At 37.1% G+C, this 25,918-nt stretch overlaps 2 protein-coding genes across 5 annotated transcripts in view; both read right to left on the bottom strand.

The window, feature by feature from the left end:
* Positions 1-25,918, bottom strand: part of Arl14 (ADP ribosylation factor like GTPase 14) — a 96,168-nt gene that overhangs the window by 9,025 nt on the left and 61,225 nt on the right. The window contains exon 7 of one of the 4 annotated variants that reach the window (XR_007110113.1): positions 12,004-12,103. The exons of the other annotated variants lie outside the window; for them this stretch is intronic. The gene's annotated coding sequence lies outside the window, so the exon portion shown is untranslated. Of the gene's footprint in view, positions 1-12,003; positions 12,104-25,918 lie in introns of those variants that run through there. 4 annotated transcript variants of the gene reach the window in all.
* Ppm1l (protein phosphatase, Mg2+/Mn2+ dependent 1L) overlaps positions 1-25,918 on the bottom strand; it is a 499,143-nt gene that overhangs the window by 452,735 nt on the left and 20,490 nt on the right. The gene's annotated exons all lie outside the window — the stretch shown is intronic.

Below are 25,918 nucleotides of genomic sequence, written 5' to 3'. Positions count from 1 at the left end.
GGGTCAGACTTTAATTTTCCAATCTGTCACAAGCAAAAATTCTATAACTCAAGTGTTTCTATACCCAGTTTTCAGAAATACACTCTGTTCCCTGTAAGGAAGAACCAAATGAAGGAAGTAAAGAGAAAGGAGAGGCACTCAACAGTAATACAGGTTTATTTGAGACAGACCAGCAGAGGGGTCCCCAGTGGACATGGAGCTGTCTTTAGTTTATAGGCTGGGGTAAATATAATGGAGTGAGGGAAGGGGGGATTTTTGCACTGGTTGTTAGGGGGTTGTCAGGGAAGGGTCCTTGTGATGTCACCTCCATAAGGAATCAGGTGTTTTTCAGGATTTCGGTCTTGTGATAAAAATTTCATTTCTTATGATGAAGAACCTTGTGATGTCACCTCCATAAGGAACCAGGTGTTTTTTCAGGATTTCAGTCTTTGATAAAAATTTCCTTTCTTATGATGACAGAGTGAGTATTGTTTGCATTTCTTTGCATGATGTTGGAGTATTGTCTGGGGTTAGGTTAAGTCTTGTTCTCTTCCCACCGCTCTCTTTATGGTACTGGGGACTAAAACCAGGGGGACTTAACCACTGAGACACATTCCCCAACCCTTTTGTGTTTTTAAATTTGGAGACAAGATCTCACTCTCTAAGTTGCTGTGTGTTGTGGAACTCACATTCAGCAAGAGACCAAGCACCACTTCAAGGGTTGGAGAACTCTCTGAAATTCTAGGCACCCAGCAGTGGGATTACACAGGTTTTATAGGGCAGTGCAAGAGATCAGGTTGCATGGGTGGTACTGGTTGCTCACAGGTGGGTTTGAAATTGGGGTTTTTTGTTTGTTTTTCTTTTTTTGTACTGGAGAGTGAATCCAAGGACACTTAACCACTGAGCCACATCCCCAGTCCTTTTTTGTATTTTATTTAGAGACGGTCTACGTGAAGTTAGGGCCTTGCTAAATTGCTGAGGCTGGCTTTGAAAGTGATCCACCTGCCTTAGCCTCCCAAACCCCAGGGATTACAGGTAGTGTGCTTCTCAAGCTGGAGCAGCAGTTAGGACAGGGCGGGAAGTTTGTGGTGGGTATTCTTGAGATAAGGAGTTTACCCAAGCAGATCAAAGGCAGAGAAACATCTGCAAGTGATGTCGCGAAATGGCCTTCATCACAGGCAGCAGTTTCTCAAGATAACTGCAAGATTACACTCCAGAGAGCTATAATTCATAGAAATGTTACAATTTAATGAGTATTTAAATATTATCCTTACAGAGATCAGTAATTAAGTAAACTCTTACAAAGACCAAAACTATAATATTATATTATAGTTTTATATATATATAAAGCCTCTTTAGCTGAGGCTTTCTTTGAACTTGCAATCCTCCTGCCTCAGCCTCCAGAGTTGCTGGGATTACAGGTTTGGGACACCGTGCCTGACCTTATGAAGCTTTTCTTTAAGTGCCATTTCATAAGGAAAGAACCCATGCTTTCACCCACATCCCCAAATGAGTAGAACTTTTCTTTCTTTTGCATGAGCAGACCTCTGAATCTGAATTCGAATCTAGCTTCTTGCACCCGCTGTATTGAATAGTAATAAAAACAAGGAAGTTCTGATACTTATGTAGTGGGTAACTGACCTAGGCCTGGATACAAAATAAAGTAAGGACACTGTCTGTAAAAATTAGTGCCTGGGAAAGGGAGAGAGTGCTCCTCCCTTTGCCAGCCAGCTGTTTTCAGGGACCCTAATTAGCACCATTCACTCCTTCCTTTTGGATTGTAAAGGACTTTCCCTAGGATCTAACTACTTTCCTGTGAAGTGTAGACACCCCTTCGAAGGGCCCAAGGCTAGAGATTTACCCAAGGCTTTGTAATAGGAGCCAGTCCCCTAATCAAACTCTGCTTCTGTAAACACGCCTCCTGTTTGAAAACTCGGTACAATCATGTATCGTTTTTTGAAACCTTGTGCACAACTATGTATCATTTTAGACTAGAAAACTTATGACACTAGATAGCCTATAAAAGTGAAAAACTGGTAAGGGGCGCTCAGAATCTGAAGTGCTGATCTCCTCTGGGGTCACCAGCCTAAAATAGTTGGTTTCTTCCATTCTTTGAGTGCTATTTGACACTTCTTGCCTGAATCCCACAACAATTACATTAGACAAAATAAACCCTAAAAGACAGCACAGAATGTGGTTCCTGGTTGACTCATGTTTTCTGCCCTCCTAATTTTTGTGTTAGCTAATATTTAAAAATATCTGTGATGATTTTAACCTTTTCCAGGTGAGAAACAATGTGATGATTATGTCGTGCTGAATTCCTTTCCCGACACTCCAACTGTTGTTGAAACCTTGTCCCTGATGCCAATTCAATAACGAGGACACAGTTTTGAGAAAAAGGAAAAAGGTTTATTGCTTTGCTAGCAAAGGAGAAACACAGTGGACTCTTGTCCCAAAGGCTGGAATTCTGCCCATCAGCAGGAAGAGAGGGCTTTTAAAAAGGTTATTCCAAGAGTACATTTCACCTGTTCTCAGTAGGAGTTGTAATTCACTTGTTCGTTTGGAAGATAGTCATTTCTGAGATCTTCTGGTACCATCCCCAAAGTCTGAATTACTTCATTCCTATGGTGGGTGTGTACTGAAGGACAGGTGAATCTGTCTAGGATGTGAAAGAAAGGTAATCCTGTTTCCTCTGAGATTAGGGAGGGGGAGAGATTAGGGAAAAGCAGAGAAAGAGGAAGAAAAATAAATGTCCATTTTAAAAATAAGTTGCCGTGGCAGAGTAGCAAGGGCTATAATCAAAGCACAAAGTGGATCATTGTTACAAAAACTCAGTATAAAGTATAAATATTTAGAAGTAAGGAAGTTCTAAAATTCACAGGAAGATTATATCATGGAATTTTCTCTCAAATCCAGTACTCAAAAAAATTTTAATCTCTTTTATTTCATGGGTTGATAGAAATTAAATGCATTCATTCCAAAAATATCTTTATGCCAGCAATTAGACAAACATTTGTTCATTGCTACATGTCGAGCATAATGCTAGGTACTGGGAGGGAAGTGAGTGCAAGCTACTAAGAAAGCCTTGGTCTACAGCTTCCCAGGGAGGTTGTATTTGTGCTGAGTCTGAGGTCCATTAAGTCATGCTGATGAGGGGTAAAGGGTAATTTATTATTCCCCAGGATTATTTGGAGCAGATTGTGGAGTCCCTTCATGGAGGCTGCAGCTTGCTTTACCATGAGAATATGAATATTACCACCTCCTGTGAAGTGTTGCTTCTCTAAGAATTTGGGCAGAAAAGACCCTGAAAGAGAATCTTGATATCTGCTCTGTGTCAGCTACAGAGTTCTCATCTCTGGTTAGAAGATCTTCCATTTCTTGGGTCATGTACAGGACACATTGGCGCATGCTTGTAATCCCAGAGGCTCAGTTGGCTGAAGGAGGAGAATTGCAATTTGAGGCCAGCCCCAGCAATTTAGTAAGGCTCTAAGCAACTAAATGAGAACCTATCTCAAAATAAAAAGGGCCAGGGATGTGGCTCAGCGATGAAGTGCCCCTGGGTTCAATCCCTGGTACAAAAATGAAAAAATAAATATTTTTTTTTCTTTCACATTCACTTGCAAATGGCCTCCAGAATTCTATCATTACAGGTTCCTAAATAACCCAATATCTGTCGTAGCCTACTAAAGTAACAGACATAATTTTCACTTAGGAAAGAAGAGGAATGTATTCTCTTGGTTGTAATTCAGAACAACATGTAGAATTTAAGTGTAAAAATGTCATTAAATATTAATTTAAAAAAACACCTAGGGGACCTCAAAATATGACAGTCATCCAAGAGTCCCAAGTCAGAGGGAAAATCAAGAAAACTTATAAATGATGTGATTAACTATCTAGAAAACCTAGGGAATAGGATGACAAACTAAGAACTTACATTGTGGCCTGTCATAAGATCAACATATAAAGATAAGTAGCATTACTCTTAGCCAATAATAATTGAGAAAGATCCCATTCTCAATGGTGACAAAGAATATGAAATATTTGAGAACAAACTCAATAATATATGCACAGGACCTACATGAAGAAAAAAATAAATCTTTACTTTACATCTTAAAAATAACTGATTCCAGGAAGAGAGAGAGCACTGTCAAAATGCCAGTTCACTCATAAATCTTTAAGTTAAATTGAGGCCTAATTAAAAACAGTTAATAACAAATATTTGTATAACATTTAATTATAAGTCAGTTGCTAAGCTTTGGAGGTATGTTAGCTAGGCCCTAAGCAACTTAGTGAGACCCTGTCTCTAAATAAAAAATAAAGAACTGGGGATATTGCTTTGAAAGAAAATGGATGTTAACCAAGAATCCTATATCCAGCAAAATTAAGCTTCAGATTTGAAGATGAAATAAAAACTTTCCACGATAAACAAAAATTAGAAGAATTTGCAACCAGAAAGCCTGTACTTCAGAATATTCTCGACAAAATATTCCATGAAGATGAAATGAAAATAAGTGAAAACCAGCAAAGAGAGGAACTATGCTAAAAGAATAGTCAGTCAAAGGAGAAACTAAGTCAAATTAAAAACCAGAAATAAACCAAAATGACCAGGAACACAAATCATATCTCAATAATAACCTTGAACATTAATGGCCTAAACTCTCATCAATCAAAAGACATAGGCTGGCAGATTAGATTAAAAAATAAGATCCAATAATATGCTATCTCTGAGAGACTCACCTCATAGGTGAAGATATCCAGAGACTTAAGGTGAAAGGATGGGAAAAACCAAATTGCTCACATGGACCACAAAACAAGCATGGGTTTCTATCCCCGTATCAGATAAAGTGGATTTCAAGCCAACGTTAATCAGAAGGGACAAAGAAGGACATTTCATACTGCTTAAGGGAATTATACATCAACAGACATAACAATCATAAATATTTATACCACAAACAATGAAGCATCTACATACATCAAATAAACCCTTCTCAATTTCAAGAATCAAATAGCCTACAACACACTAATACTGGGTAAGTTTAACATGCTCTGTCACCACTGGATAGATCCTCCAAATAAATACTAAATAAAGATTCTATAGAAGTAAAAAATACAATTGATAATTTAGAGTTAACAGACATATATAGAATATTTCATCCATCAATGACAGAACACACTTTCTTCTCAGCAGTCCACAGATCCTTCTCTAATATAGATCCTATTATGTCAGTTATCACATATATTGGCATATAATTGTAATATTATCTTAACATATTTGTAGCATCTGTAGGGTTATTTTGATAGCTCCCTTTCCATTGATATTAACTTTTGTGTTCTTGTTTTTTTCTTCCTTAGACTTGTTTGATTTTTATCAAATTTCAGCTGTATTATTTCTTCTCTTTCATATATTTCTGCCCTACTCTTATTTTTCTTCCTACTCCATAAATTGAAAATAATTTGTTGTTATGTTCATCTGAGTACTGTTTCATTTCAGAGATCCTAATATTTTAAACCTTTATTGTCACTTAGTTCAAAGCATTTTTTATTTACTTTTCTTGTGCTTTCTTTCTTGATATCTATAAGTACAACATTTAACTTTGAAATAGTTTACAGGTGGGGTTGGGGTTCTACATATCTTAAAGTGATTGATTTTTAATGTAATAAATCATGCAGGAAACATAGTCTACATGATTTCAAATTTTAAAAAAGTAATGGAAATATTTTTTATATTGGTTGTATTGGTTATATACATGTCAAAACTGATCAAATTGCATGCCTCAAATATGTGCATTTTATTATACTTCAATTTTACCTCAATAAAGCTATGGAAAAATTATTAAAAAAAAATAGAGCACTTGGTATGGTGGCACAGGCTCGTAATCCCAGTGACTCAAGAGGCTGAAGCGGGAGGATCACAAGTTTCAGGACAGCCTAGGCTACTTGTAAGATCCTATCTCAAAATAAAAAGTTAAAAGAACTGATGATATAACTTAGTGGTACAGTACCCCTAGGTTCAATCCCCAGGACTAAAAAACAAACAGAGTCAAGTGGGATGTGCACCAGCCATTTAATAAATATTTGCCAAGTCAAAACATACATATAACTTTTGCAAGAAAATATTTACAGGAATCTCAGAGAAACAAGTGCACACATACACACAGTTATGCACACACAAATGTGTTTGCCGTTGTAGGCAATATGTCTTTAAAAGAAAATCCCTGTATCTCCATATCTTTAATTCCCTTTGTCTGTTTGTTTCTTCATTCTTGTGGTACTGGGTGCCTCCCACATGGTAGGCAGTGGGCCTATACATCCTTTTGTTTTTGCCCAGGTTGGTCTGGAACTTGTGATTCTCCTTCCTCAGCCTCCTGAGTTACTGGGATTTCAGACATGTGACACCATATCTGGTTTCCAACTCTCCTCCGTAGGTAGAAATAGGTACATAACAAGATGACTAAGCAACAAGACAAGAGAAGGCTGGATGTTTGATGACACCATAGGACCATCCCAGACTGCTTTCCTTTAGATTCCTCATGTGAATGAGGCACATTTTTAGTCTCTATTGCTTGAAACCAAACAAGTCCTAAATAGAGGACTTCTAAGTCAAGTATTAGAAATTAGAGAAATAAAACTGGAAATTCATATGTAACAAAATGAAATTAAACCTCTATCTCTTACCCTGCACAAAAATCAACTCAAAGTGGATCAAAGACTTAGGCACTAGAACACAGAGACCCTGTGCCTAATAGAAGAATAAGTAGGCCCAAATCTTCATCATGTCAGCTTAGGACCTGACTTCCTTAACAAGACTCCTAAAGTGCAGGAAGTAAAATTAAGAATCAATAAATGGGATGGATTCAAACTAAAAAGCTTTTTCTCAGCAAAGGAAACAATCAATAACTTGAAGAGAGAGCCTACAGAATGGGAAAAAATCTTTACTGCATGTACCTCAGATAAAGCACCAATCTCCAGGATATAGAAAGTACTCAAAAAACTTAACACCAAAAAAGCAAATAACCCAATCAATAAATGGGCTAAGGAACTGAACAGACACTTCACAGAAGAAGAAATAAAATTGATCAAAAAACATGAAAAAAATGTTCATCGTCTCTAGCAATTAGAGAAATGCAAATCAAAACTAAGATTTCATCTCACTCCAGTCAGAATGGCAATTATCAAGAATACAATCAATAATAAGTGTTGACAAGGATGTGGGGAAAAGGTATGGTCATTTATTGCTGGTGGGACTGCACATTGATGCAACCACTATGGAAAGCTGTATAGAGATTCCTTAGAAAACTTAGAATGGAACCATCATTTGACCCAGCTATCCCCACTCCTTGGCCTATACCCAAAGGACTTAAAATCAGCATAGTACAGTGAGGTAGTTACATCAATGTTTATAGCAGCTCAATTCACAATAGCTAAACTGTGGAACCAACCTACATGCCCTTCAACAGATGAATGGATAAAGAAAATGTACATATACACAATGGAATATTACTTAGCCTTAAAGAAGAAAGAAATGTCCTTTGCCGATAAATGGATAGAACTGGAGAATACCATGCTAAGTGAGATAAACCAAAGACCAAATGTTTTCTCTGATAAGTGGATGCTGATCCATAGTCAGGGGTGGGTAGGGAACGAATGAAGGAATTTTGATTATGCTAGGGGATAGAGGGAGGGGAGAGGTCAACTCACTCTTTCATTCCTTCCAAAGGTGATGTGCCTGATGCCTAATTACCTTCCACTAGACCCCACCTTCTACCACCTTAACACTGACACACTGAGGACCAAGATTCTAGCATATGAACCTTTGGGGGACACCTAAAGTCATACACAAACTGCAATAGTTACAATGAGGGTAGTTTTATGTAGTACTTAGATAACCAAACAATTTCAATTATTGGTTAAAATTAAAGATTGGTTAAGAAGAGATTAGTTAAAATTAAAGAAGTTAGCCAGGCACAGTAATGCACACCTATAATCCTAGCAACTCAGGAGGCTGAGGCAGGAGGATCCCAAGTTTGATGTCAGCCTCAGCAATTTAGTGAGGGCCTAAGCAACTTAGCAAGACCCTACCTCAAAATAAAAAATAAAAAGGGCTGAGGGATGTGGCTTAGTGGTTAAGTACCCTTGGATTCAATCTTTAGTACCAGAACATACAAACAACGAAGATTAAAGAAGCTAGAAAGGGGTGCTTGCTCTAGGTGAGCAGAGATAAGACAAAGTTTGAGGATCTAAAGAGCAGATTATGTTGGATTCACATGTTCATTTTGTAAAATTTGAAAAACTTTCATCAAGCATCTACTGTATGCTAGGCATTGTGTGATGAAAGCTATTATGCCCTGCCTTCTGGGTGTTCACAGAGAGGTAAACAGAAATTCATAATGCAGTTAGATCAGCAATAAGACCCAGTTATAGCTGCTGAATCAGAGAAGTATACAGGATGAAAGGGGCCATCCACACCCCTCCAAGTACAAGATTTAACTATCAGGACTTCTGCCATTCCTCAGTGATCATCATGTACACTGTCTTTGTGGGAAGCCAAGAATAACCCTGTGTGTGCCATATGTGTTCCCTCAGGATTTATAGGACTTTTGGCAAAGTTGGGTCTGTGATGAGGATGGGCTACAAAGTCTTCCCAAAGCTAAAAAATTTTCTGAGTTATAATGAAATGGACAGCAGGATGTTAATACATTCAACCACCTATCTACCACTTTCACAGTTTCTATAATACTTTAAATTCCTGTAACAGAGAATAATATCTTCAGTTATGAAATAAAAACCTGCAATTTTTAATGCAAATGCTGTCTAAAAAGTATTGATGCTAAAGCATACAAAAGTCAATTCATGGGGCTGGGGATACAACTCACTTGGTAGAGTGCTTGCCTCACAGGCACAAGGACCTGGGTTCAATCCCCAGCACCATCAGAAAAAAAAAATCAATCTGTAAGCCATAAACATGAATCAAACTAATGTATGACAAAATAAATGAAATCAGATCCTCCTGAGTTTTGATATAATGAAGAAAAGCAAAATGTAACTGCTATTTCAGTTTGCTATTTTGATATTAAGCAGTATATTTTTCATTCTGCATATTTCCTTTTGCTCTGTGACTCCTCAACTTGGGGGCAGCAGAGAGTAGCTGACTCAGTGGCCTTGCAGAAAGAAATTCATAATAGACAGCAGAGAACAGAGTCAATTCTCACTCAACTTAAATTTCAAAATAGTCTTTTAAAAAGTCTGGGCATATCAACACTTCTATTCAACATCATCCTTGAAACTCTAGCCAGAGCAATTAGACAAACCAAAGAAATTAAAGGGATACAAATAGGAAAAGAAGAACTCAAACTATCCCTGTTCGCAGATGACATGATTATATATTTAGAGGAAATTGGAAATTCCACCAGGAAACTTTTAGAACTCATAAGTGAATTCAGTAAAGTAGCAGGTTACAAGATCAATGCTCATAAATCCAATGCATTTTTATACCTAAGTAATGAATCTTCAGAAAGAGAAGTTAGGAAAACTACCCCATTTACAATAGCCTCACAAAAGAGGTGAAAGACCTCTACAATGAGAACTACAGAACACTAAAGAAAGAAATTAAAGAAAACCTTAGAAAATGGAAAGATCTCCCATGTTCTTGGATAGGAAGAATTAATATTGTCAAAATGGCCATACTACCAAAAGTGCTATACAGATTCAATGCAATTCCAATTAAAATCCCAATGACTCACCTTACAGAAATAGAACAAGCAATTATGAAATTCATTTGGAAGAATAAGAAACCCAGAATAGCTAAAGCAATCCTTAGCAGAAAGAGCGAAGCAGGGGGTATTGCAATACCAGATCTTCAACTATACTACAAAGCAATAGTAACAAAAACGGCATGGTATTGGTACCAAAATAGACAGGTAGATCAATGGTACAGAATAGAGGACATGGACATAAACCCAAATAAATACAATTTTCTCATACTAGACAAAGGGGCCAAAAATATGCAATGGAGGAAAGACAGCCTCTTCAACAAATGGTGCTGGGAAAATTGGAAATCCATATGCAACAGAATGAAATTAAACCTCTATCTCTTACCCTGCACAAAAATCAACTCACAATGGATCAAGGACCTTGAAATCAGACCAGAGACCCTGCATCTTATAGAAGAAAAAGATCCAAATCTTCAACATGTCGGCTTAGGATCAGACTTCCTTAACAGGACTCCCATAGCACAAGAAATAAAAGCAAGAATCAACAACTGGGATAGATTCAAACTAAAAAGCTTTCTCTCAGCAAATGAAACTATCAGTAATGTGAAGAGAGAGCCTACAGAGTGGGAGAAAATCTTTGCCACTCATACTACAGATAGAGCGCTAATTTCCAGAATATATAAAGAACTCAAAAAACTCTACACCAAGAATGCAAATAATCCAATCAACAAATGGGCTAAGGATATGAACAGACACTTCACAGAAGTTGTACAAGCAATCAACAGATATATGAAAAAATGTTCAACATCTCTAGTAATAAGAGAAATGCAAATCAAAACTACCCTAAGATTCCATCTCACCCCAATTAGAATGGCAATTATCAAGAACAAAGCAACAATAGGTGTTGGCGAGGATGTGGGGGAAAAAGGTACACTCACACATTGCTGGTGGGGTTGCAAATTAGTGCAACCACTCTGGAAAGCAGTATGGAGATTCCTCAGAAAGCTTGGAATGGAACTACCATTTGATCCAGCTATCCCACTCCTTGGCCTATACCCAAAGGACTTAAAATCAGCATACTACAGTGATACAGTCACATCAATGTTCATAACTGCTCAATTCACAACAGCCAGATTGTGGAACCAACCTAGATGTCCTTCAGTTGATGAATGGATAAAGAAACTGTGGCATATATATACAATGGAATATTACTCTGCCATAAAGAATGATAAAATGATGGCATTTGCAGGCAAATGGATGAAATTAGAGAATATCATGCTAGTGAGATAAGCCAATCTCAAAAAAACCAAAGGATGAATGATCTCGCTGATAAGCGGATGATGACATATAATGGGGGTTGGGAGGGGTTAGCGTTAGGGTTAGGGTTAGATTTAGGGTTGGGGGGGCAAGAATGGAGGAAGGGAAAAGAGGGGTGGGTGGGGTGGGGCAGAAGGGGGAAAAATGGTAGAATGAATCAAACAACATTGCCCTGTGAAAATTTATGATTACACGAATGGTATGCCTTTACTCCATGTACAGAGAATCAAAATGTATCCCATTTGTTTACAATTAAAAAAAATTGAAAAAATAAATCTGGGCATAGTCAATAAAAGTTGCCAAAAGCTCAGTCCTGGTCCCCAATTCTAACCCAGTAATGAGAATGCAGTTTTGAGAAAAAGGAAAAAGACGTGCTTTGCTAGCAAAGGAGAAACAGGGAACTCCTGTACCAAAGGCTGTGATTCTGCCCATCAGCAGGAACTGGGGACTTTTAAGGAGGTGATTCAAAGGCTACATTCCACGTGTTCTCTGTTGGAGTTGTGACTCACTTGTTAATATGGGAGGTGGTCATTTCTGATCTTCTGGTACCATCCCCAAAGTCTGGGTTACTTTGTTCCTCTGGTGGGTGTGTACTCAGGGACAAATAAATCTGCCTAGGATGGGGAAGAAAGATAAGCCTGTTGCCCCAGGAATTAGGGAAGGAGAGATTAAGGAGGAGAAGGGAGAGAAGAAGAGAAAGAAACATGTGAATTTTAAAAATAAGTCACAAGTGGCAGAGGAGCAAGGACTAGATTCAAAGCATAAAGTGAACTGTTACAAATGGACCAAGATAATGAGTTTTTGAGGATCAAAAACTAAAATTAATATCATAAATACTTTACCTGAGGAGAATGTATAAGATCAGAATGAATTTTCCATTTTGTATTAGTCACTAGGGCTGCCATGACAGAATACCAGACTGTGTGACTTAAACCATAGAAATTTATTTTTTCACAGTTCTGAGGCCTTAGGAGTTCAAGATCAAGGCATCCAAAGGGTTGGTTTCTAATGAGGCCTCTCCTCCTGGTAGAGATGCTTTCTCACTGTGTCCTCAGAGAACTTTCCTCTGTATACAAGCTCCTGGTATCTCTTCCTCTCTTAATTAAAAAAAAAAAATCAGTCTTATTGGATTAGGGTCCCACCCTTACAACAGTAGGTAACTTAATTATCTTCTTAAAGGTCCTATATCCAAGTACAGTCACATTGGGAGTTAGAACTTTAAAATATGAATTCAAGGGGACACAATTCAGTCCATAAGACTTCTTTAACTTTGTTAAATCAGTTCTAAGAGGAGTACATGGAAAGTGGTATGGAGACTCCTCAGAAAACCTGAAATGGAATCACCATTTGACCCAGCTATCCCACTTCTCAGTTTATACCCAAAGGTCTTAAAATCAGCATATTACAGTGATGCAGTCGCATCAGTGTCTATAGCAGCTCAACTCACAATAGCTAAACTATGGAATCAACCTAGATGCCCTTCAATAGATGAATGGATAAAGAAAATGTGGTACGTATACAAAATGGAATATTACTCAGCCTTAAAGAAGAATGAAATTATGGCACTTGCAGGTAAATGGATTGGAGAATATCATGCTCAGTAAAATAAATCAATCCCAAATAATCAAAAGCTGAATGTTCTCTTTGATATGGGGATGCTAATTCACAATGGTGGGGGTGGGGGAGTAGGGAAGAATATAGAGTTACTTCAGATTAGGTAGAGGGGATTTAAGGGAGGGGAGGGGGTATAGGAATAGGAAGGATAGTAGAATGAATCAGATTATTTCCCTTGTACACATAACTATATAACCAGTGGGATTCTATATCATGTATAACCAGAAGAATGAGAAATTATACTCCATTATATATGATGTATCAACGTGCATTCTACTGTCATGTATAATTAATTAAAATTATTTCCTAATAAATAAATAAAAGGAGTACAGTGCAATTAAAATTTTTCTAGAAGACATATTTTCAAAAAAGTGAAAAGACATTCAGGTATGGTGGCAACTTAGTGAGGTTCTAGGTAACTCAGCAAAACCTTGTCTCAAAAAGAGCTTGGGATGGGGTTAGGTGGCTAAGTACCCTTGAGTATAATCCCTGGTGCTGAAAAAAAAAGGAAAGAAAGAAAGAGAAAGAAAAAAGCCTGAAAGAGGCATAAGTACATTAATTATAAAACTATATTTTATTTAATTCAATATTACCTAAATATTATCACTTCAACATGTAAGTTATATTAAATTATTAATATATTATAGTCTATTCTTCATATTATCTTTGAAATTGGTGGGCATTTTCACATTCAGTACATCTCACGTTGGACTAATCACATTTCAGGAGCTCAGTAGCCACATTGTGACTAGTGGAAAGTGTTAAATACTTCTCCAAGCTGAAAGAAAGTGTCAAAAAAGAGAAAGAGCAGGTAGCAGCAAGATATGGCTGAAGCCCTGGGGACTGTTGAGGGAGGAGACACGGCATGGTAGAATTCTCAGGTAAGTCTGAGAATGGGAGAGCAAAGGAACCTGCATCACTACTCAGGCGGTGCCAGGATAACAGAAAAGGTAGCCAGATATGTGTAAGATAGACCTCCAAATCTTCATGGCTCCAGGGTGGCACAGGAGAATTCCAACAAATCCCATGTCCCTAAGAGGGATGAGGGCATGACTCAGGAAGAACCAGCCAGGTCGGGATAAGGAGCTGCAAGCACTAGGACTGATGACCCGAGAGAAAAGCAATGAGGACAACAGCAGCAAATGCCAACCTGAAGGTCAAAAAGCCAACACTTCACTCCACATCCCCAGAACTCAGATGTCATCTGAGGAGACAGACGGAATTCTGAATTCATGAAGTTTATCAGACATGATGGGGGAAAAAGTTTACCAGGAATGTACTGAACTATATTTCTGTTATCAGACAGACTGGAACCTTGAAAGAAAAGTTTATGTCCAGTTCTAATTTTTTAAGTTTAGTTTTGTGAATTGAAGGCATAAGGCCTATCTACCCTGGATCTACAAGAAGGGGATCAGCAACTATCAGGAGTTTGAAAGAGTCCCACATAGAGCTACCTGGGCTTTAAAGCCATCTGGCAGGGAGGATCCCTCCTAGGAGCCACACTCACCACAGGAAAGGAGTGCTGACCTAGCAGGAGCCCCCTGACCACTCTGTGTAGTTAATTCATTCTGACCTTGCATCACTCTCCCCTCACCTTATTTCCTCTGTTTCTATGTTAACAGTACAGAATTGTTCCTCCTGTTACCAAAAGCTTGCTCCTTGTCCTCAGTGTCAATCCAATCACAAGGACACGGTTTTGAGAAAATGGATAAAGAAGTTTTATTGCTTTGCTAGTAAAAGAGAAGCACAGGGAACTCTAGTCCCAGAGACTGTGATTCTCCCCATGAAGGGGAACACAGGCAGGTGGGGGCTTTTAAAGAGGTGATTCAAAGGCTACATTCCACGTGTTCTCTGTTGCAGTTGTAATTCACTCGTTAATTTGGGATATAGTCATTTCTGAGATCTTCTGGTACCATCCCCAGAGTCTGGATTACTTTGTTCCTAAGGTGGTTGTGTACTCAGGGACAAATAAATTTGCCTAGGATGGGGAAGACACATAATCCTGTTTCCCCTGAGATCAGAGAAGGTGAGAGACTAGGGAAGAGGAGAGAATGAGGAAGAGAAACATGTCCATTTGAAAAATAAGTCACGAGTGGCAGAGGAGCAAGGGCTAGATTCAAAGCATAAAGTAGACCACTTACACTGCCTCTCTGTGAATGCTCTGGGAGTGAGAGATGGCTGGAAGCCATTTGGGTTGGGAAACTGCTGGAATTTAATGTCCTGAGGTCAGAGGCAGTACACACAAAAAACAACTTCTCTCCTTCTTTATGTGATTTAATTGATTTTTCCAGCTCACACTCACAGATCCAAAATTCCTAGTTTGTAGCTGATTGTCTTCTCTCTGGCACAAACCTTATTGTGACCTTTTCCTGAGGCTGGGACTTCTAAGGTACAAAATTTAAAGGGCACTCATTCTCAAGCTTCCCCAGGGGAGTGACAGCCTCCTTAAAGTAGAAGTCCTAGGTGCCTTAGTCACCTCACCCTAGCCTAGGACTTGAGGCATTCTTCTACCTGGAAATAAACATTCTTCCTGTCCCTGGGCCCTCCCATAGTCTGTTACTATGACAACCTTGTTTGGTGCATCATTATCCCAGGGCTATCCTCAAAGTGCACATCCTCATGGAACACAGCGCAGCAGACCAATCCTCCTTACTATATCCATCAGCTAGGGACAAGTAGAAACTGACTGGAAGGATTTTTTTTTTTCTTTTAAAATTATAGAATTATAGCATTTGGGACCTAAAAGAGACTTAATGATCATATAATTTTATGTGCCTGTTCATATTAAAGATTTTGAGGTTTTGTGTTTTTTCTGTTTGTTTTACTTCAGAGATTCTCAGAGGCCATTAATGAAGGTGTAGTAACCTGTAATGGAATTTACAGAAGAAAAGTTGCTCCCAGAACTGTCATTTGTTAGGGAAAATGGCAAAATAAGTGTAACCAGGTCAGTTAAAAAACTGGAGCTCAATGACATAATAATCAAAGCACTGGAAATTAAAACAAAAACAAAAAACCATAGCCAAACCAATATGTAATGGAATCAGTTAAGTTTCTGTGACTGACTTCAAGCAAGTATCTCTCTGCCCTTATGTACTTGGATGGAACCAAAATGTTACCAAAAGCTTGGTCCTTATTCCTGATACCAATCCAATAACGAAGGCAAGGTTTTGAGAAAAGGGAAAAAGAAGTTTTATGGCTTTGCTAGCAAAGGAGAAACACAGGGGACTCCTGTCCCAGAGTCTGTAATTCTCCCCATCAAGAGGAGTAGGGGATGTTAAAGAGGTGATTCAGAGAAATCCCATTTCCTGAGATTAGGGAGGAGAAGATCATAAAAGAGAAGACCAGGGAGGAGAAGATTGAGAAAAGAAAAAAACATGAGTTTTAGAACAACATGGGCTATAGTCAAAGCATAAAGTAAACAACTGTTACAAAAATACTGTTAAAATGGATAATTTGAAATTAAAATTATGAAACCTCTAGAGTAAGGTACTTGCTAGCAATAAGTGGTTAAATGCATGGCAAGGTCACAAGTGTTTAAATTACTTTAGGTTCTTCTTTAAACTACTTTAAAAGTAGAAAAAAAAGCAAAGGGTAGTAGTTAATTTGTAGAAAATAAACAGAAGCAAAGGAGTTAATGGGAAAATATGTCAAAAGAAAAGAATTAATGGGACTAACTCTTGACAGGGTCCATTCATGTTGATGTGAACCTAGGAATTATGGCTATAAATGTCTCCAGGTATTTAGGAAGGAAGAGTCCTTTAATATCAGAGGCACATTAAGGTAACTTATGACCAGCTATTGACCCCAGAGCCCACGTTAACTTGGGATTGACTTGTAGATGAAGCCCCCCCCCTAAATCGGATGGCCACCATGACAGTTCCTCAGAGGACCAACTACAGTCAAAAACTCCACTATATCCATTCATCATTGAAGGGCATCTAGGTTGGTTCCACAATCTGGCTATTGTGAATTGAGCAACTATGAACACTGATGTGGCTGTATCTCTGTAGTATGCTGATTGTGGGAGGGGTGGGGGGAAAGAAAAAAATAACAGAATGAATCAAAAACTATTACCCTTTGTAAATGTATGATTACACAAATGGTATGCCTCTACTTCATGTACAGAGAAACAAGATGTATCCCATTTGTTTACAATAAAAAAAACCAAACAAACAAACAAACAAAAAACCTCCACTAGAGACCTGAAAGAGGAGTTGAATACCTGATTGACAAAGGACAGAGAAGGTGGTCCCTGGCTCTCCTGGTAAACATCAAACAGTAATAAGTTTGGAGACAACATTGTCTCTTTTGTCATTCTCTGCTCAGAAATGGCCCACTCTGTCTCTTGAGAGTGCTCTCTGCTTAAGCCTCACTTTGCTTTCATCTCACTTTCACTTTACTTTCACTTAGAATAAAGTTCTCTTACATGACTTTTGGTATCTGACTTTAAATTTTCTTTCATTGGAACACAAGAACTGAGGTTTGGAATTTCAGTTCCCTGCTTTCCTGTGACAAGAGGACCAAAATAAAGTCAATAAAATTGTGAAATGTCCAAAGTGTTGCCAAAAGCTCAGTCCTTGTCCCTGATGCCAATCCAATAATGAGGACACAGTTTTGAGAGAAAGGAAAAAGGTTTATTGCTTTACTAGTAAAGGAGAAACACAGTGGACTCCTGTTCCGAAGGCTGTGATTCTGCCCATTAACAGGAACAGGGGGCTTTTATTAGTAATATACACACACACACACATACACACACACACACACACACATACACACACACCAGGGATTTAACCATTTAACCCATGGGGGGCACTTAACCTCTTAGCCTCATCCCCAGCCCTTTTTATATTTTATTTAGAGACAGGGTCTCCATGAATTGCTTAGGGCCTCAATTAAGTTGCTGAGGCTGGTTTTGAACTCATGATACTCCCGCCTCAGTCTCCTGAGGAGCTGGTATTACAGGCATGTGCCATCTTGCTCAGCAGAACAGGGGGCTTTTAAAGAGGTGATTCAAAGGCTACATTCCATGTGTTCTCTGTTACAGAGGAGGAGGAGGGAGAGAGGAAGAGAAAGAAACATGTGCATTTTAAAAATAAGTCACAAGTGGCAGAGGAGCAAGGGCTAGATTCAAAGCATAAGGTAGACCACTGTTACAAAAGGACCAAAACAAGTAAATCAACAGGATACATAAGTCCATATCCAAGCTACATTATAGATTGACATATTGTTTTGCTCCATGAGTTCTATATAGCAGCTTTTTCTTTGAATATCAGCAACTGGTCTCTGTATTTCACTAAGTAAGTTTCCCATCCTAAGGAATCCATATAAACATGATCGTAAAGGAAAGCAGCCTTTTAATGCTCTATGAATATTGTAATCTAATGACATTAATTGCTTGTAACCTTAGAAACATTTTATAAGCATTTGATGAAATATTCTTCACCATCCACCTAAATTTAAAAATAACATTATGACATTTTATGGTGTGGGGACTCAATGCACAGACATGAAATGACTCATCATCAACAGAACTGGGGTTTGGACCCAGTCATTCCAGGTCCACAATCCAGTGACTACTTCATATGGACAGCCTCACTTCCTCTGCCAAGAAATGAGTCAACTGAATAATCTGATGGCAGAAACATTATTTGACTAATTCAATTCCTTTCATAATTAATTCTATAAAGACTAAAATATATAATATATATAATATTAAAGATATCAAACAAACTTAGCACACACACATGTATTTATATATATATATATATAGATAGATATAGATATATATATATACACACAGAAGTTTGTTTCCACTTAATATGTATTTCCCAGGAAAACTTATCTTACAAAAATATTTTTAAAGAGGCAATTTAATTCAAAAGATTAAATTAAACAAAATATCATCATGATTTTAAGAAAATATCTTTAAAGGACAGTTCAGAGAAATCAGTTGCAAGGGGGCGCTGCCAATCTTTGTCAAGCAAGGAAATTATCTGCCTTCTGAAATATCTATGTTATATTTCAGAGAAATTAATAAATATTCCAGCAATAAAATTACCAAGAAATAAATCTGAAGACTGTTGTTCAGATTTTACCTGATAAGACATTCTAGTGCTTCAGTTACTGAAGTTTTATTTTTCTGATTATAAATGTACAGGATGACACAGCTTTTTAAACAGATTCTGCTGGTGCTTCATTTCCTTTGTAGCTCTTCAAAATTATTGTCAAATTATCATATGACCTAACATAAAATTTTAAATAAAGTTGGCATTTCATTTATAATATGATGCTGGAGAGTCTGCTTATTAACTCTAAATCCAAAGTATTAAGAAATCAAATATAAAATAGCACAGTCTTATTTATTAGCCATATAGAGAAGATTTACTATCTCCTCTTAGCTGTACAATTATTCACCCCAACCAAAGACATATTCAGCTTAATCATCAGAAAGGTTAAAAGATGGAAACTCCTCTTGCCAAAATGAACAGTAAAACAAATCAGAAAATATTGATTTAATGATAGGGACCTATGTTGAGGTGGATCTGGCTGGAAGTCAGATACAGAGCATCCTTTTATGGGAAGAGATGCACTTCTCTCTCATACTTCTTTTTTAGCATTAAGCCTCATGTTAATAGAATAATTTAAAAGTGCAAGCCAAATGCTGAGAAGTAAGTCTATTGCAAACAAAACACTTTGAAATTGAATTCAAAAATTTAAGATAAAAACAAAGTTTTTATCAATTAACTTAAGGGCAAACAGTTGAAAGGTAACTGGAAAATCAGATGCATCAATTCTGGGTAGCACATTGGGAAATCTAGATTTCTGGAAAGATACTCCTATCACTGGTTCACTTCCAGAGTGAAGCAGGCTGTTCTGCAATTAGAGGATCGGTGTAGTTGTTAAGTGTTATCATTCAAGGAGCAGAGTTTCTGTCAAGACTGCTTCAACACTTCCTTGACTATATGTGTGGAAATTCATTGTGTCACTCTGGCCAACTAAATTAATCTGTATCTCAATTTCCTTTTTTTAAAAATGTTGATCCTCCCATAAGATATTGGAAAATTTATTAGATAATAACAGTAAAAGACTTTGCAAGCCTGATGTACTTACTAGTTGCATGCTAAATAATACTGATAAAAAATGAGATATCATTCAAAAGAAACTGCTTGGGATTTATGCCAGAATGACACTCAAAAAGAAATTTGACTCAAATATTTTTGGTCAGCTAGGGGTTCAGTGGAGAGAGCTCTTCTTTATCTCATTCTAGAAAGATAAATGTGAAAGAACAGAAAAGGAAATTATTTATGCCTGAAATAATGATTCTCTTTACTAATGCCAGTCCATATGCATATATATATATATTATTTTTGTGAAAAATGTTAGATTTTTCCTAGCAGTTTAGACCAAAAAAAGTAGTTTTGCCTAAAATATCCAAATAATTTAATTAAATATATTTTAAACTGAATTATGTACAAAATTACCTCAGTTCCTTTATATGATTTTACTAGGTTCTACCACACCTAAAAGAAATGAGCAGGTCAGGGCATGGTGGCACATGCCTGTAATCCCAGTCACTTGGGAAACTGAGGAAGAAGGACCACGAGTTCAAAGGCAGCCTCAGCAATTTAGTGAGTCCCTAAGCAACCCAGTGAGACCCTGTCTCTAAATAAAATATAAAAAAGGGCTGGGAGATGTGGCTCAGTGGTTAAGCAACCCTGGGTTCAATCCCCAGTAACAGAAAAAAAAGTAAAGATCATGATTTGAAAAATTAACTCAGGTAAATATGGTTATTATAATAAGAGGAAAATCAATATTAACTAAATTCATGGAGAGGTCTACAAAACAGGTTGTGATGGAAAGCACTAGACTCTGGAGTTGAGAAACCTAGGCTGAAACACTGGCTCTGCTATTGACTGGCTTTTGAAAGATGACTTGACTCTTGAGTCTCAGTTTGCTTGCCTGTAAATCAAGATAATACCTCCCTTATTGGGCTGCTGTGAGGAGTAAATGAAATTACATTTGAAGAGTGCCTTGTTCAGAACCTGGTTGTTCATTAGTCATTTAAAAAAAGTACCTATTCTAATTGAATGGAATCTAGTACTTCTTCATGAGACTAAATGATCTCATTTAAGAAAATTTTGTCCTGTGGTTCCAATGAATATACTTTGAAAGAATCTCAGCAGATCAGGACTATTGTTAAAGTTTAAGGAACAATTGTTCTTTTCATTATAGTTTTAAGGTTATATTAATACTTCATGAATTTTATACAGTATACTTATTAACTTCCTCAAAGCAAATATCATTTTTATGTGTCTGTGTGTATGTCTGTATATATGCATTTATTTACCATTTTTTTTGACAAAGAACCACTGAACAACCTGTGTGTTGTTCAGTGATAAAAGATGATAAATCTGAATTCTCACCTAGTCTAATAAGCTCTTCTTACAGATGAGGAAACAGGCCCAGAGAATTTGGGTAACTTGTCCAAGATCATACAGTACTAGAATTATGAATAGAATTCAAGTCTCACTGGCTGTGCTAGCAGACTGATAATCCCAGCAACTCAGGAGGATGAGGCAGGAGGAATGCAAGTTTAAAGCCAGCCTTAGCTGCTTAGTGAGGCCCAGAGAAACTTAGTGAGATCCTGTATCAAAATAAAAAATAAAAAGGGCTGGGGATGTGGCTCAGTGTTCACCTCCAGTACCAAAACCAAAAAACCAAACCAAAACAAAACAAAAACTAAAACAAAAACCACCACAAAAAACAAAACAAAAAACACTTAAATCTCTGGTTACTAACCCAACGTCCTTTCAGTGGTTTTAAATAAAACTTAAAAGGCAATTGATTAAAATCAGCATACTACAGAGATACAGCCACATCAATGTTCATTGTTGCTCAATTCACCATAGCCAAATTGTGGAACTAACCTAGATGCCCTTCAGTTGATGAATGGATAAAGAAACTGTGGCATATATATACGATGGAATATTACTCAGCCATAAAGAATGATAAAATTCTGGCATTTGCAGGCAAATGGATGAAATTGGAGAATATCATGCTAAGTGAGATAAGCCAATCTCAAAAAACCAAAGGAAGAATGATCTCGCTGATAAGTGGATGATGACACATAATGGGGCGTGGGAGGGGTTAGTTTTAGGGTTAGAGTTAGGGTTAGGGAGCGGGGCAAGAATGGGGGAAGGAAGGACTGTATAGAGGGTAAAGAGGGGTGGGAGGGGTGGGGGGAAGGGAAAAATAACAGAATGAACCAACCAACATTACCCTATGTAAATTTATGATTACACAAATGGTATGCCTTTACTCCATGTACAAACAGAGAAACAACATGTATCCCATTTGTTTACAATAAAAAAAAAAGGCAATTGAAAGTAGAGTACAGTGGTGTACACCTACAAGCAGGGCAACTTAGCAAGACTCTGTTTCAAAATAAAAAATAAAAAGAGATGTAGGGCAGTGGTAGAGTACTTGCCTAGCAAGTGGGATATTCCCTGGATTTAATCCCTGATACTTTAAAAAAAAAAATTGCAGTTTAACACACTGCTGCTTTAAAACTTTTTTCTGATAAGAGAATTTAAATAACAGCAGAATCATGTGTTATACATCTTTTTTCTGACACAGGACTTAGCAGAGTTATTTGACACAGTGAATACTCCAAATATATATTTCAAACAAACAGATTTATAGTGTGTGTGACTCTTCTTCCTTTTTAATTTAATTTTATTTTTCTTGGTGTTGTTTAGTAAAATTAGATTTTGCTTTTTGCTGTATACAATACTTAGAAACTGCAGTAAGTTTATAATTACATAGACAAATAAATGATGGGGCAGTTATCTGGTATTTTAAAAAATTATCTGATATCATATAAAGGAAGACTAATGGTACCATGGATGGTACATACTAAAAGTCCTCCCGCCTTTTTTTTTTTTTTTTTTTGGTATTAAGGATTGAACCCATGGCCACTTATCCACTGAGTCACATCCTAAGCCCTCTTTATTTTTTATTTTGAGACAAGCTCTCCACTGAGTGGCAGAGGCTGACTCTGAACTCGAAATCCTCCTGCCTCAGTCTCCGAGTCACTGAGCTTACAGGTATGAGCCACCACACTTGGCTCACATAGTGTTTTTTCAGTCTTTCATTGGTTTATGTTTTGCCAATGACATTTTTAATTTAAATTTTAAAAAATTATGGTAAACTGTACAAAACATAGAATTTACCATTTTAACAATTTTAAGTTCAGCAGCACTAAGTATACTGTTGTGCTACAAAAATCACTATCCGTATCCCAACTTTTTTTGTCTTCCCAAACTGAAACTGAATCCATTAAATTATAACTGCTCATTGCTCTTCCCTTGCCCAATCTCCTTTTTGCCTCCATGAATTTGACTACTTGGGGTACCTCATACGAATGGAATTTGAAGATTTTGGTTTTGTACTTAAAAAGTAATTGCCTGAAATTTTCTTATTCCTTTTTCTATACATTTGGTGTTGGACTGTGTCTCTGGATGGTCACACATACTGGGAAAACTGGAAAATAAAGAAACCATAAGATATTGATTTAATTACAGCATAAATGAAAGAGTAAACACACCTTTATCAGAGAAGTCATACCCATCAACTTGCATCACAATATTATATTTATGGAGGATCATTCCAACTGTCACAATATTGCACAGTCACTAAAATTCATGATTTTGAAGATAATATGAGAACACGAAGAGAAAGATGGTATTCTAATACTTCACTAGGAAATCTGTATTTATTTTCATATACTTTTATATAAAAGAATTCTACACAGAAAAAGGGCAAAAAGAGGATATACCGAAATAATAACAGTAACTGTGTTAGGGCAGTGGCAATATGAGCACTTCTTTCTTATCTCTCATAAAATATTTATAAGTCCAAGCAAAATGAATTCTATAATAGAAAGTATAGTGAGTCTGTGTTATTCATGGCAGTCCCAAATTTTTTGCAAAACCACCCATATTTTTATAGTTCTCCACACTATATATGATCTTCCCAAAATAAATTCTGAAACTTAACCTTTCTTAGTCTTTCTAGCTTTTAGAGTTAAGGGTTAGGTCCTATACCTGTTTCTGGCTCTCTGTTGCTCCTGGTCAGAAATTATCTGAAGAACAGGTAGGGCTAAGAGCTGAGTACAGTGGTGCACGCCTGTAATCCCAGCCACTCAGGAGGGGGCTGAGGCAGGAGGATTGTAAGTTTGAAGCCAGTCTCAACAATTTAGCAAGGCCCTCAGCAACTTAACAAGACCATATCTCCGAATAAAAAATTTTTAAAAAGGTTGAGAATATAATTCAGTGTTTATGTGCCCCTGGCTTCAATCCCTAGTACAAAAAAAAAAACAAAAAACAAAAAACAAAAAAAAAACACACAAAAACCAGGTAGGGTCCAGACAGTCATTCTGCTGGCCCAGATGACTTTGATGTCATCATGGTTCTGGAGTCATCAGTGGGAATAGTAGCTTTACCACTGCAACAAAGATGGTTTGGTTCTAGGATTGGCAGTGGCTCAGTCTAGAAGCTCTTCCTCCAACCTTTCCAGTGAGTACCTGAGCTTTCTAACCTCCTTCAAGAAGTTACTTCCCCTTTAAACGAGCAAGAGTTGAGCTTCTGCCTGCAAATAAAAATGTCGATAGAAAAGACTAACAAAAGTAGATTTTGTCTAAGATAAGGTGGATGAGGGGTGACATAAGAGAAGATCAGGCAATCATAAAGTTTTAGATTAAGTGATAGAGACTTTATCTTAACTTCAAAAGGACATTGTGGTGGAATGAAAGCCCTTTTGGTAAATTCTGTCAGTTTGGACCAAAGGATTTCAAAGATGATGTGTGACTCTGTAGCTCTTTCTACTGTAGCAACCATGCTGGCCTGATGTTCCCGTTGATGCTACTTATAAGGTGTTAAAATCTTCAGCAGCCCAGATCCCTGAGAGATTATGTGGAAAAGAATCCCCACTGATCCAATAAACATATAATGTGAGGTCACTGAGATTTAGAGGTTAATTCGCCATATGGCATGATCTATCATAGTCTGGTTAATACACAATAGTACCTAAAGTGGAAAATGTTTAATAAGCAAAGATAAATGTATAAGCTTAAAGCTTTGCATATCTTGAGAACATTTTATTCAATAATAATCAAATCAAAAATAGATTAAGTTTTTGTTTTCATTTTACATTAAGCAAAAAATCTGAATTTACCTGAAAAGCAACATCAAAAAAATAGTACATTATGAAAAATCCTAAATATTAATGATGTTAAAAATGCAAACAGATTATGCTTTTCAATTTTCACACTTAAAAAAAAAGAATTCATGCTATTAGTTTCCTTAAAATAACTCCTCAAAAAGCAAAATGTGATAATAAAAAAGTAAATCATTTTTGATCATTGTGAAATTGTTGTTTGCTTACAGAGAAAATTTTGAGAAAATTGGTTACAGAATTTATTGAAATTACTTCTGGCAAAACTAAAGGAGATGTGAATGCAGCACTCAGAACAGTTCATCAATGTCTGCTTGCTTTGGCAGTACTTTTCCTTTCAAATGTCTATTTTGGCCATACAACAGTAGTTTTTTTCTGCTCAATAGTATATGGATAAATGATCTAAGGAACTGGACAGACACTTCACAGAAGAATATATACAGGTGATCAACAAATATATGGAAAACTGCTCATCATCTCCAGTAATTAGAGAAAAGCAAATTAAAACCACCCTAAGATTTCATCTAACTCCTATTAGAATGACTGTTATCAAGAACACAAGAAATAAGTGTTGGCATGAATGTGGGGAAAAAGGCACACTCTTACATTGCTGGTGGAGTTGCAAATTGGTGCAGTCACTTTGGAAAGCAGTGTGGAGAAAAGTTTTCCTCAGAAAACTTGGAATGGGGGCTGGGGATATAGCTCAGTTGGTAGAGTGCTTGCCTTACAAGAACAAGGCCCTGGGTTCAATCCCCAGTACTACGATAAAAAAAAAAAAAAAAAAAGAAAACTTGGAATGGATCCACCATTTGACCCAGCTATCCCACTCCTTGGTTTATACCCAAAGGACTTAAAAATCAGCATACTACAGTGACGCAGTCACATCAATATTCATAGCAGCTCAATTCACAGTAGCTAGATTGTGGAACCCTTCACATGATGAATGGATAAAGAAACTGTGGTTATATACACAATGGAATATTACTCAGCCATAAAGAATAATAAAATTATGGCATTTGCTGGTAAATGAAGTTGGAAAATATCATGCTAAGTGAAATAGGCCA

The sequence above is a fragment of the Sciurus carolinensis genome, chromosome 9 (assembly GCF_902686445.1).
Source record: "Sciurus carolinensis chromosome 9, mSciCar1.2, whole genome shotgun sequence".
Lineage (NCBI taxonomy): Eukaryota > Metazoa > Chordata > Mammalia > Rodentia > Sciuridae > Sciurus > Sciurus carolinensis.
Note: the sequence above shows the minus strand (reverse complement) of the source record. Positions and strands in the feature narration are given on the sequence as shown.